Genomic DNA, 14944 nt, shown 5'->3' on the forward strand with positions numbered 1-14944 from the left:
GGAAGGTGAATCCTTTTATAGAAGGGGAAAAGGAAAGTGGGAGGGCTCTAGCAAACAGAGTCCAGGGCTTTTCATTGGCAGTATTTGCCAGGAAAGAAGAGGAGTCTCTCTTCTTCCTTGTTGGGCTCTGCTTTGGTTGCAGGGATTGAGAGCTCCCCCTTCTGGTCTCCCAACTCTATTTAAATGAGGTTTCTGTTTATTCATTTTTTATTGAATACAATAGGTACATACTAAGTTATGCAAGATGAAGAGTTCTGAAGATGGATGGTAGTAATGGTTGCATGCAATGTGAATGTACTTAATGTCACTGTACTGTACACTTAAAATGGTTAAGATGACAAATTTTATGTTATGTGTATTTTACTACAGTTTTTTAAAATTATAATAATTTTTTAAAGCAAAATAAAAATGCAGATTCCTCAACTCATTCTGCGTTCTCAAAATCAGAATTCCTGGTGGTAGGCTCAGGAACTGTTTTAAGAAGTTCTGTATGTGATTCTGGTGCACACTTAAAATGTGAGGGCTTCTCCATTAAAAAGAATGAAATAATGCCATTTGCAGCAACATGGATGGACCTGGAGATTATCACACTAAGTGAAGAAAGTCAGACAGAGAAAGACAAATATCATACGATATTGCTTATGCGGAATCTAAAAAAAATGATACAAATGAACTTATTTACAATACAGAAACATTCACAGACTTAGAGAACAAACTTATAGTTACCGGGGGAGTTGGGGAAAGGATAGATTGCGAGTTTGGGATTGACATGTACACACTGCTATATTTAAAATATATAACCAGGACTTCCCTGGTGACACAGTGGTTAAGAATCCGCCTGCCAATGCAGGGGACACGGGTTCGAGCTCTGGTCCAAGAAGATCCCACATGCGGTGGAACAGCTAAGCCCGTGCGTCACAACTACTGAAGCCTGAGTGCTTAGAGCCCATGCTCCGCAACGAGAAGCCACCGCAATGAGAAGCCTGCGCACCGCAATGAAGAGTAACCCCTGCTCACTGCAACTAGAGAAAGCCGGCACACAGCAATGAAGACCCAATGCAGCCAAAAATAAATAAATAAATAAATTTATAAAAATAAATAATAATAAAATAAAATAGATAACCGACAAGGACCTACTGTATAGCACAGGGAACTCAGCTCAGTATTCTGTAATAACCTAAATGGGAAAAGAATTTGAAAAAGAACGGATGGGTATAAATGAATCACTTTGTTGTACACTTGTAACTAACACATCATTGTTAATCAACTATACTCCAATATAAAATTAAAATTTTTAAAATAAAAATGTAAACGAACTTTAAAAATTGAAGGGCTTCTGTTCTACAATATGGCTCACATGTAGCATCTGGAAAACAAGGATATATGTGCCAGTGTATAGGCTGGATCACTCACAGGAAACTTTCACAAAAATATGTAAGGAACCACTGTTTTCATGCTAAATGGAATCACGCAATCCACTTTTCTTTTGTTTGTTTGGACCAGGTAAACTGCTGGATGTCCTTCAACCCTCACTCTCAGCATTTCCCTGATAGCTCTAGCATTTCTGGGCACACACTCACTGGCTCTCTTCTCCTTCTGGAACAGAATCACTGCCTGGGGGTAAGGAGCTCCAGCCTGCCTCTTTGTGCTAATTAAAACCCCTTTGCCAAACAAGCACTAAGGAAGAAAGAAGCATGTGAATTCTCAGGGCAGGGAAGCCCTGGAGTAACCTCCTCCAAGACGTCACGCACACAGCATGTCTTTGCATCTCTTCACCCAGCCCAGCCCCCCAATCTGCCAACCCCACCAGAATGGAGAATACATTGGGGACTGTAAGTAAGAGTAGATGGTAGGTGATCAGTAAAGTCAGTGTACAGAGTTCCAGATGAGATTGTGGTGACTTGAGTAAGGGTGTGGCTGGGGGAGAGAAAGTGGATTTAATTTGTATTTAGAAGATAAAACAGTCAGAGTTCTGTCTAGATTTAAAGGATCCATCATCTGGTCATTAATGAGGTATAATAGTGACTCAAACCAATAAGACACAAGAGGCGAATGATGCCATCTAAACAACATCCAGAGAGTTTACTCCCCAAAATAGTCTAAGAAAGTAAAGGCCTTTGCTGTACAGGCTGGCACAGCGAAGGTTAAAGAGGCAAAAAGCCACTGAGAGTTGGCACGGGGAGACAAAAGACTGCTCAAAATCCCAGTCTATTCGACTGCTGCCAAATATGCAGCATAAGTGTATCTTCCGGATGGCAGAGACCAGGTTCTCAAAGCGCACACACACACACACACACACACACACACGTGTGTGCGCACACGCGCGCGCGCACACACACACACATGCACAAACACAAACACCCACACAACACCGGAAGATCAGGTAGAACATCTACATCTCAAAGGCACAGGAAGAGAAATGCAAGTCCCTCCTAGAAGGGCTTTTGCTTCCATAAGGTCAGAATTCTGAAAAGATGTTCTATCAGGGCTGCTTTTTCTAACTGTGTTCACAAAAAATTAGTTTTGGAATATTGAAAGAGCCCTAATTTGGTCATTTTAGGTTGAGATCTCCTTTAGTATAGTTGCCCCAATCAAGTATTTGCAAGTATAATTATTCAAATATTGTACATGAACCTGGCTGGGGTGTTAGTTGGAGGCTGGCAGTCTGTCGTTCCTTTTTTTTTTTTGTCTTGAAAGCTTTATTCCCCATTCCAAGGTTAGTTTGTCAAAATAAAATTGCTAGTGACGATCGTGTAGTGGGCCAGCGTGCTGCTTGTGAGCTTAACTTCTCTAGGATAAAACTTCTCTAGGTTTTACCCTAGAGTCATTCTTAGCCCTCTTATGTGTCTTGGGTTCTCCCTCTGGTAGTATAAGACCACCATGGGTGCTAGGATCATGGAGTGGCCAGTTCTTAGGCGTGTCCCCGGCAGAGCAACCTTTTAATTAAAATGAGCAGATTTCCCTACTGGGATTGCTGCAGAGTATGAGGACTTGCCTCCACCACTCCTGCAAATTTATTGGTGCCTGAGAAAGCTGTTGCTGGCTGGGAGATGTCCCTTCTTCAGAGCTGAAAGTTCTCACAAGGTATCTTCACTTTTATTTCGACAAACTCTGTTAAGGTAGCCAATTCAAGGAAAAATGACAGGCCAGCCTTCCACCTAATTACCCAGTCCAACCTTACTCAGTGTCTTTCAACTGAGCATAGTCTCTTCCCAGTCTTTTAACTGAGGATAACCCACTCAATGCCTAAACTGATCAAAAATGTCCCCAGTGTCTTTCAACTGAGGAAAACCCAGGTACCTCTTCTTGAAACCAAGTTTCAAAGATAACCCACTCCTCCAGAGAGGAGTTTAACACCACTGAATAAAACTTAGGCTCACTGGCCAATAATGGAAGATTCAAGAACCAGGAGAGACTCCCCCAAATTCCTCTGGACTCTCCAAGGAGGTGGACGGACCCAAGAGGTCTCTGCTGGTACCAGGCTCGATTCTCGTAGAGTTCAGGCAAAAGAGAGAAGTCTGCTCTGGGTCCCTTTGCTGGTTGCCAAAACTGTTGACTGAAAAAAGAAAAAAAGTACCACCTAAAAGTTGAGAATTATGCTTTATTCAGTGAACTTTCTGAGGACTTAGGCCCGGAATACAGCCTCTCAGATCGCTCTGAGGGACTGCTCTGAAGAGGTCGGGGAGGAGCCAGGATAGATAGGAGTTTTGCAACAAAAACCAGGTGGTCAGAGCATCAAAGATTATTGTTAACTAAAGAAAACCAGACATCTTTAAGTTAATGAATCTAGAGCTTTTCTATGTATGGGAAGATGCAAGAGTCTGGGCTTATTGAAATCATTCCTTTGATCTGCACCTTAACTATCCAGGGCCAGTATCCCCTCAGGGTGCACAGCTAGGGGTGGTTGCAGACACTGCTGGCTTGATGGTCCACAACACTCCTTGTTGTTTCACATAATGATGTGAAGGCACTTTGGCGCAAAATAAAATAAAATTGTGTTCCCAAGCTTTTCGGGATTTGTCATTTCCTTTTCATCTTGCTTAACTGCAGTAACCCAGGCTCCCATCAATCACCATGGAAGGTAGTGTGTCAACAGTCATAACTTCTGACTGTGAATTCAGCACATCCAAGAACCAAAGTCCCACCATTGTCTCAGAGAAGCTCTCAGACAAACAGCAAAGCCTGCACCATTGTCACTAGAGCCTAATGGGGACTCCATCTCTCTGGGAGGATGGAATATTTTCTTCCTTCTATGTCATGATAATAAGAGCCACGATGACTGTTCTTGGAAATGGAAGGCCTAGAATATAGGATCAAAAGAAAAAAAAAGGACAATGGAAAACTAATATATCATTAACATGCCTTTGGGGAAGCTCCTTTGGCAACTACAAATGCATTATCCAGGAGCGGTTTGAAGATAAGAATCAATTTAATTAATTTTAAATGGCTTTGCACATTGACAAAGCCAAGGACTAAAAGAAATGAGAACCTGGTTCAGATGTATTCTGAGGAAAGAACCGTTAAGGAGAGAAGACAGAGCTCTGGGAATGCTCAATTCTCTACCCCTGTCAGTGAGCTCAGGGCTGGTTTTCAATTCCACAATCCTTTAACAATTACATGTAAGTATAACAAGTGTGAAAAGCAGAAGGAGTTTTAAAAGACCTGAATTCAAACCTTGACTCTGCATGTCATTAGTTGGGAAAAGTGAGCAGGGTTCTGGACATATCTAAAACCTCAATTCGTAATTTATGGACAATTTCCGTAGTGGCCATTAAGGTATGATATTAGACTCCAAACACTTCCCTGAAATTCTCTTCATTTATCATAGATATACTTGTGGGGCGCCCTGGCTTATTTCATTATCTGCTCAATCACCTGATCCCATAGTACCTACCTGATTTACATAGTGCCTGGGAGCATGTGTTGGACGATTAGTGGATCCATCACAAAGGTAGCTTTCTGAGCTCTGCACCCAGACATGGAACTTGAAGGAAGTACAAGGCTCTACTTCTGGCCTCTGGGAGTTCTCAGTCATGTTCAAGAGACGACACATACATACCCATGAAAAGTTAATTGCCGCACAAGGCAATCTGTGTTTCATGCCCTGTGAATGGCACACTTATTGGTATTGGAAGAGATCAGAGGAAGAGACGAAGGAAGATGAATCTTCCTAGAGAGGAGGGCTAGACTTGACATATGAGTGAAATTCATGTTAAAGTTTTAGAGAGATGTGTTTAAAACCTCCAGCCTAGAGCCCAGCAGATGGGAGGAGCCCAATTTTCCAGATGGGTTCCATCGCCACTGCATCTCTAAAACCATCCCAAGTCTCCTCCATCACCAAAGAGGGACAATGACACCTGAGATGCTGGTTGGATCTGTCCTTGAGAAGGAGCCCTGGTCCTGGGTGAAAGTATGCAAATCCCCCAAAACCATGGCCAAAGAGTTGGTTGAAATTAGGTTGGTACCCCTCCAATGCACCAGTAGATCTGAGTCCTGGGACACTCTCAACAGCAAACCTAGGACTTTAAGGGCCAAGAAGTCAATTCAAGCCAATGTAGGAAACAGTTCTTAAGTATTTGTGTCTATAGCAAGAATTCATATAATGGATAAAAGGATTATTAAGACATGGCCTTTGCTCTTAAGGAGCTCATTGACCAGCAGCATGAGTCGGACAAATATACCTAGAACTACTCTACAAGACCAGATAAGCAAAGTGACAGATGAGCTGTTGAAGTGTCATGACAAAAGCAATTAGATCATATAAGAGAGATCAGGAGAGGTTTCTTGCAGAAGTGGAAATGGCATCCCTGTTCCTGTTCTCTCATACAGAAACTAGAGATAATATTTGTACCTATATCATAGTATCGTTATGAGAATCAAATATTTTATCCCATGTTAAAAACTAAGGATAGCTCCTGGTACACAGTAACTGCTTATTAACTGTTAGCTACTTTTTGTTATTACCTAAGAACAGTCATGAAGGATGGGTCGCATCTTTAGATAAAAATGAGGGGTGGGGGCTTCCATGGTGGCGCAGTGGTTGAGAGTCCGCCTGACGATGCAGGGGACACGGGTTCGTGCCCCAGTCCGGGAAGATCTCACATGCCGCGGAGCAGCTGGGTCCGTGAGCTATGGCCGCTGAGCCTGCGCGTCCGGAGCCTGTGCTCCGCAACGGGAGAGGCCACAACACTGAGAGGCCCGCGTACCGCAAAAAAAAAAAAAAAAAAAAAAAAATGAGGGGTGGGAGAGTACAGCCTATTATCAAAGCAAAGATAATATCTGTTCTCACCCAACTGCTTATCTTATAACCAGGGAGGAAAGCATCAGAGATGGGAAGGCATCCGCAAGTGATGGGAAAGTCAAGGGTGTACCCAGGAAGCAGTAAGCATTCTGTTGGAAGTGAAACAGAAGTTTCACAGAGAACAGTGGGAGACAAGGCATAGAAGCAGTTTGGGGAGAGCAGAGTCTGGAGAGTTTGCACAAATTCTTGGCCTCTACCCATGCTTCCATTACAAATAATAACCCAGTCGTCCACATCGTCTTAATCTGGCGAGGCCTGCAGATGGACCCAGTTCTGAGTGTGGCATCACCACTCAACTATTAGAATGAACACAGTCTTTAGAGTACTGATATTGCAAGTTTTCAGCAAAGATAGGCGAAGTTATTGATTAGTGCTTTCTCCTGTTCTGTGTCTCCTGCACTGGACAAACATTAGCTGCATTTGTCTGAGCTCTCCCCTCAGGCTCACTCAGCAGGATAAGGATCGGGCAGACTGTGCAATTCAAGAGCCAGGGATACGGCTGAAAATATACACTTTAGCCATAAGTATAGAGATACACAGCATTTAGGGCCAAGTGCAAAACTCCTTTTCAGGTTAACGTTCCTTTGCTGGAAGAAAATAGTAAACACAAGATGAAGCAGCATCACTGAACAGTCAAAAAGTGATGAATGATCAGAGCCCAAAAGTGTGGGTCCAGTGTCAGAGCTCTCAATGGAAGACGTGGAGGTAGTGAGGTTTCCAGAAAGACGAGAGGGTCTACAGGAGTCAAGGAAGGCTTCACAGAGATGGAATATGGATAAATGGAGAAAGACCAGGGAGACAAGGAATCTTAACGACGTATTCCATCCATTTATTTGTTAATCAGTATTAAGCACCTGCTGTGTGTCAGGCACTGTGATAGTCATTACAACAAAGAGCATGGCCAAGTCCCAGTCTTCATGGTGCTTACATATAAGTTCAGGGACAGGAAATAAATGAAAATGAAAACAAATACACAATATATTGTCACAGAATAAGCACTATGCAGGAAAATAAAGTTGGGTTAAGGGAGTGGAAGCATAGTATTGATTGAGTGCTAAGGATGAGTGTATTAGTTTGCTAGATGGGCCGTAATGCACAGCATAGACTGGGAGACTTAAACAACAGAAACTTACTTTCTCACAGTTCTGGAGGCTAGAAGCCCAAGTTCAATGTGCTTCAAGGTTGGTTTCTTCTAAGTCCTCTCTCCTTGACATGTAGATGGGCACCTTCTCACTGTGTCCTCACATGGTCTTTTTTCTGTGCACTCCGATCCCTGTGTCTGTCCACATTTCTCCTTCTTAAAAGGACATCAGTCCCATCGAACTAAAACTCACTCTACTAGCCTCATTTTAACGTAATTACCTCCTTAAAGGCACTATCTCCAAATACAGTCACATTCAGAGGTCCTGGGGTTAGGGCTTCAACATACGAATTTAAATTTAGCTCCTAACAGTGGATCTTTTTGATGAAGGAACATTTGAGCAGAGACCTAGATGCTGTGATGAATTAAGCCATGAGGTATGTGGGGCAAGAGAGAATAGGTAGTACAAAGCATGCTCACCATACTCTAGAAACAGTAAATGAGGTGAGCTTGGCTGGAAAAAGTAAGCAAAGAGAATAGTGGGAGTTGACAGTGCAGAGGTAGCCGGGAACAAGGTCACACAGGGATAATAAGTCATGTTAAATAGGGATTTTGAAATTTGGTGCAAGAAAGATTTGGAGGATTTTGACCAGGTAAGTGACATATTCTTACTCATATCCTGAAATAATTATTCTGGGTTCTATTTAATAGATAGAATAATTATATCTATTTAACACTCTATTTAATAGATAGAACAATAGAATAATTATTAGGGAAATAGACTGTAAGGACCATGAGTGTAAGCAGGGAGACCAGTTAGGAAGCTATTGTGATCGTCCAAGAAAAAGAGGCTGTGGCTTGGACAAGGGACCACAGATAGGTATTTTTACCCTATCCAATCTCCTGGTCCCCGTGCTAGGGGTACAGTCCTCCGTGCGACAAGGTAGAGTTGGAAGAGAGTCCACCATCTCTCTCTCCAAGGAGACAAGGCCAAGTCAAGTGCTGGCTGTAGACTTGCCACAGAGTTACAATGCTGACATTTTGCAATGGACTTGAGATCTGGAATCTTAAAGAAAACCACCCTCACTCAGTTCTCCATCAACCCCTTACAGTTAACAGTGAGTCAGGCAAAAAGCATGAGCCAGGCTTCCCACAGATTTATGACAATCCTGGAGATTAAAAAGCATAAAAATTTCCACAGTCAACTCTCAATTAGCCACACTATTGGAGCAGAAAATTTGTGGATCATCCAGATACTTCATATTTGTTGCTATTACATTAAATAGGATTCCCCATCCATTCATGTTATCTCTCCTGGCTTATTCTGTTTATCCAATATATTGAAATTGTCACTCAATTTCATAGGGAATAGGCATAGGGATAGGGAATAGTAAATATCTCTTTCCAGTAAAGAATTCAACCTGAATAATTCCCCTGACACTATTCTAACATTCAGAGCCTTTTAGACACAATAATCAATGTAACTTACAGTTGAGTAGAACTTTCTAATTTTCAAAGCAGTGTAATACCTATTTTTTCTATTTACTGCTCAGAACTTTTAGAAGGACCCCTTAATGCCCTGTCCTTTTATTTCTATGAATGACATTCCTATCTAGAGTAAAATTCTTCCTCTTCTGGAGGAATATGTATCTCTTTGGTGAGTAGCGTGTTTGTAGCCTGTGTAGAGTTAGTATTTAAGACAATACCCATTTGTGGGCTTGTTCTCGTTCCTTCTCTTGAGGCTCTGAAACTCTAATTTATCTCGTAGCTAGTTGAGCAAGCTTCTGCTTTTCAGGCTCTCCCTCTGATGGGGTGTCCCAAGGTCTTGACTGGGAAACGTGTGGGGAGGGAAATTGGGAAGAAGCATGGTTGCAGCTGCAGGCTTCATCCCTCAATCCAGCTTCCCCAGTAATAAAGGTGATATTCACATCTCCACCTATCTGATTCCTATCCCTTTACTGATTGGTATCCAACCCCCTGGACACTGATTGTGAAATTTGGGATTGCCTATCAGACAAAGCCAAAACAACAACAACAACAAAATACAAAATTCAATCAGAAATAATTTTAATATCTAGAAAAACATTGTCCTTGAAAACTAAGAAAAAATAAAAATAATTAAATTGAGTCACACTTGAAGATCTTTTGAATTAGACTAGAAGATGCTTAAATGCCTTGAGAGCCAAAAATGCAAAAATCTCATCTGGGCAGAGATGAAGATTTACCTGAGTGGCCAGAGGAATTAAAACAAGAACCTTTGTTGTTCGACCTTACTGCTGGGAAAGGTATCTCCCAAATTCACTTAGGATAATCGTTAAATTAGTGGGTAAACATCTTTAAACAAAGATGACTTAGAACTAAGTATGCAAATGTATTTAAAAATGATATTTTTAACATTTTTATATTTAGGAAGGATTCTGTAACTTTTTAAAAAAATTGGCCTGTTTTCTTGCAGATGAGGCTTGCAATTTCAATTTAAAATGCACAATTGAATAATTAATTTAGACCTTTTAAAACTGAAAATTTTCCAAGTTTATATTCACAGTATTGGAGTATTTAAGATAATCCAAATTCACCATAATTGTAAGCTTAATTTATTAGATTTATAAGCTATTTAAGTACTTAGGAAGGTTTTATTTATAAGTCAGACAACTGGTGTACTTCTAAATGAAACCAGATATATTAAATCCATAAATACAGCTTGAAACATTAAATCCATAAATACAGCTTGAAATATAAAGGGAACTTAATTAAGTTGTTACAACTCAAACTGGATGTTAAATATGCTAAGTATATAAATAGTATAATAATAACTGTAAATGAACGTAAAAAGTTAAGGAAGAACTAGGTTTTTGAATTTGTAACTATAAAAAATTGAATATTAATATCTGAAACCAGGGCTACTGCTTTCTTTTGCACAGAAAAACCAGCCTTGAGGACAAAACCCACATTAACATATGCTGTGAAAGGAAGAGAAGGAAGTGGCTTACTGACCCTCCCAAGCCAGTATCAGTAGGACAGCATGATAAGGTGGTCAGAGTGTAAGGTCTGGAGTCAGATCCCATCTTTTGTGTGATCTTCTACAAATTCCTTAGTCTCTCTGAGTCTGAGTCTGAGTCTTTTAAATGAGGGCAAATAACAATACCTATCCTACTAGGTTGTTCTGAAGGGTAAATGAGACAATATAAAAAAGAAATTGCTAACCGTAAAATTATAAAATCACACACACACACTCCTAGTAGTTATTATTACATAGGGGCATTCTTAGAGATAAACTAAGGTACTAGAGGAAGAACTGACCAAGATAGCACTGCCCAGTAATGACACAATTAATACTATTCCTTTCCTTCCTTTCCCTTTCCTTTCCTTTCCCTTCCTTTCATTTATACTCTGTATTATTCCAGATAGCCAATATTACATTTCAGTCTTCCTGCAAGACAGATGATGCTCTGAATTTCAACCAGTGAAGGGCCAAACAATTGTGTTGATGATTTTGTTGTTGCAGGTCCCTTTTTCTGAAAGTGTGCTCCACACACCAACTGCATCATAAATACTTGGTGTGCTTGGTGCAAATCCAGATTCCTGGATCCCACCCCAGACCTACTGGAGTCAGAATCTCAGGCCGTGGAGTCCAGCAACCTCATTCTAACAAGCTTTGTCTGGGAGATTCTTAAGCATATTTTAGTTTGGGAACTACTGCTTCATATAATTAAGATAGATCATTAAAAATTATGATGCCATAAAAATATACATATTATGCAACCAGGATTGAGCTGAAGTTGTTGAATCTAGAGTGGCTTCCTCCCCACCCACAGTGAAATTGCAGGCGTTCCATATAAATTGCAGGTAGCTCCCCTGCAGCTACCCCTCAGCCTTCAGGAAACCCCTGGGGTTCTGCCTCCTGTCCTCCTTTCCAGACATGTTGACTTTGTTCTCCATCTTCAGTCTCTATTTCCATTGTTTATAAGCTTTATTTCTCTATGCCTTATATTTATGACCAGGTGAACTTGCACAGGACTCTATTCCCAGCTTCTCCCCCTCCTGCCCTCTCCACAGGGATTTTCATCCCTTCCTTGACTCCATTCTCCATAGCCCAAGAGAAGATCTCCCATCAGACCCCTACATCTAGCCCAGGTCCCCAGAAGTATACTTCCTCCCCACTGCAACTGGAAAGGTATCTGCACAGAATGGTCTTTGTTGTAGCCACTGTGCTCTGTCCCCTAGGAGGTGTTCTCATCCTCTCGCATGGCATAGATATGCTCTGAAGCCCCATTAGTCAAATTCTGGTCCATGGACCAGTAGCATCAGCATCACTGGGGCTTGTTAGGATGCAGAAACAGCAGGCTCCTCTCCAGACCTACAAAATCAGAGTTGGCATCTGAACAAGATCCCCAGGTGATCCATATACACATTAAAGCTTAAGAAACACTGTTCTGAAACACCTTTTCTTAGAATGTTTATGAATCTGAAGAGTCCACACTGAATCTTCCAAATATGGGCAAGATCTCAGATGAAATGTTTCAGATATTAACATGCATTATAATTACGTGTAGCAGAGGAGTAAGACGTGGAGATCACCTTCCTCCCCACAAATACATCAGAAATACATTTACAAGTGGAGCAACTCCTACAGAACACCTACTGAATACTGGTAGAAGACCTCAGACTTCCCCAAAGGCAAGAAACTCCCCACGTACCTGGGTAGGGCAAAGCGGAGAGATACCTGCATAGAGGATTGGTGCCGACCAGCACTCACCAGCCTGACAGGCTTGCCCACTCACCCACTGGGGTGGGTGGGGGCTGGGAGCTGAGGCTCGGGCTTCGGAAGTCAGATCCCAGGGAGAGGACTGGGGTTGGCTGCATGAACACAGCCTGAAGGAGGCTAGTGCTCCACAGCTAGCTGGGAGGGAGTCTGGGAAAAAGTCTGGACCTGCCTACGAGGCAAGAGACCATTGTTTCGGGGTGCGTGAGGAGAAGGGGATCAGAGCACTGCCTAAATGAGCTCCCGAGATGGGCACGGACACCAGAGATGGGCATGAAACACTAAGGCTGCTGCTGCAGCCACCAAGAAGCCTGTGTGCAAGCACAGGTCACTATCCACACTTTCCCTCTGCCCTGGCCACTGCCAGGGTCCCGTGATCCAGGGACAACTTCCCCGGGAGAACACACGGTGCACCTCAGGCTGTGGCAGCGTCATGAAGGCCGTCATGCAGGCCTCTGCCACCGCAGGCTCGCCCCGAATTCCATACCACTCCCTCCCCCAGGGCCTGAGTGAGCCAGAGCCCCCTAATCAGCCACTGCTTTAATCCCATCCATTCTGGGCGGGAGCAGATGCCCTCAGGCGAGCTACATGCTGAGGCAGGGCCAAATCCAAAGCTGAACCCAGGAGCTGTGTGAACAAAGAAGAGAAAGGGAAATCTCTCCCAGCAGCCTCAGGAGCAGCAGGTTAAATCTCCACAATCAACTTTATGTACCCTGCAACTGTGGAATAGCTGAATAGATAACAAATCATCCCAAAATTGAGGTGGTAGACTTTGGGAGCAACAGTAGACTTGGGGTTTGCTTTCTGCATCTAATTTGTTTCTGGTTTTATGATTATCTAAGTTTAGTATCTAGAGTTTATTATCATTGGTAGATTTGTTTATTGATTGGGTTGCTCTCTTCCTTTATATATATATATATATATTTTTTTTCCCTTTTTCTCTTTCGGTGAGTGTGTATATGTATGCTTCTTTGTGTGATCTTGTCTGTATAGCTTTGCTTTTACCATTTGTCCTACAGTTCTGTCTGTTTTTTGTTTGTTTGTTTTGTATACTTTTTAGCACTTGTTATCATTGGTAGATATGTTTTTTGGTTTGGTTGCTCTCTTCTTTCTTTCTTTCTTTTTTATTACTTTTTTATTTTCTTATTATAATAATATTTCATTTATTTTTTATTTTAATAACTTTATTTTTTTAATTTTCTTTCTTTCTTTCTTTCCTTCTTTTCTTTTCTCTCTTTTCTTTCAAGCTGTGTGGCTGACAGGGTCTTGGTCCTCCATCCGGGTGTAAGGCCTGAGCCTCTGAGGTGGGAGAGCTGAGTTCAGCACATTGGTCCACCAGAGACCTCCCAGCCCCAAGTAATATCAAATAGCAAAAGCTCTCCCAGAAATCTCCATCTCAATACTAAGACCCAGCTCCACTCAACGACCAGCAAGCTACAGTGCTGGACATCCTATACCAAACAACTAGCAAGACAGGAACACAACCCCACCCATTAGCAGAGAGGCTGCCTAAAATCATAGTAAGTTAACAGACACCCCAAAATGCACCACCAGACACGATCCTGCCCACCAGAAAGACAAGATCCAGCCTCATCCACCAGAACACAGGCACCAATCCCCTCCACCAGGAAGCCTACACAAGCCACTGAACCAACCTTACCCACTGGAGGCAGACACAAAAAACGAGAACTGTGAACCTGCAGCCTGCAAAAAGGAGACCCCAAATATAGTAAGTTAAACAAAATGAGAAGACAGAGAAATACACAGCAGATGAAGGAGCAAGGTAAAAACCTACCAGACCAAACAAATGAAAAAGAAATAGGTAGTCTGTGTGAAAAATAATTCAGAGTAACGATAGCAAAGACAATCCAAAATCTTGGAAATAGAATGGTGAAAATATAAGAAATGTTTAGCAGGTATCTCGAAGAACTAATGAGCAAACAAACAATGATGAACAACACAATAAATGAAATTAGAAATTCTTTAGAAGGAATCAATAGCAGAATAACTGAGGCAGAAGAATGGATAAGTGATCTGGAAGATAAAATAGGGGAAATAACAACCACAGAGCAGAAAAAAGAATGAAAAGAATTGAGGGCAGTCTCAGAGACCTCTGGGACAACATGAAATGCACCAACATTTGAATTATAGGGGTCCCAGAAGAAGAAAAAAGAAAAAATGGAATGAGAAAATATTTGAAGAGATTATAGTTGAAAATTTCCCTAATATGGGAAAGGAAATAGTCAATCAAGTCCAGGAAGTGCAGAGAGTCCCATACAGGATAAATCCAAGGAGAAACATGCCAAGACATATTAATCAAACTATCAAAAATTAAATACAAAGAAAAAACATTAAAAGCAGCAAGGGAAAAACAACAAATAACATACAAGGGAATCCCCATAAGGTTAACAGCTGATCTTTCAGCAAACACTCTGCAAGCCAAAAGGGAGTGGCAGGACATATTTAAAGTTATAAAAGTGAAAAACCTACAACCAAGATTACTCTACCCAGCAAGGATCGCATTCAGATTCGACAGAGAAATTAAAATCTTTACAGACAAGCAAAAGCTAAGAGAATTCAGCAGCACAAAACCAGATTTACAAAAATGCTAAAGGAACTTCTCTAGACAGGAAACACAAGAGAAGGAAAAGACCTACAATAACAAAACCCAAAACAATTAAGAAAATTGTAATAGGAACATACATATTGATAACTATCTTAAATGTAAATGGATTAAATGCTCCAACCAAAAGACGTAGACTGGCTGAATGTTATGAAAACAAGACCCGTATATATGCTA

Source organism: Delphinus delphis, chromosome 12 (assembly GCF_949987515.2).
Source record: "Delphinus delphis chromosome 12, mDelDel1.2, whole genome shotgun sequence".
NCBI lineage: Eukaryota > Metazoa > Chordata > Mammalia > Artiodactyla > Delphinidae > Delphinus > Delphinus delphis.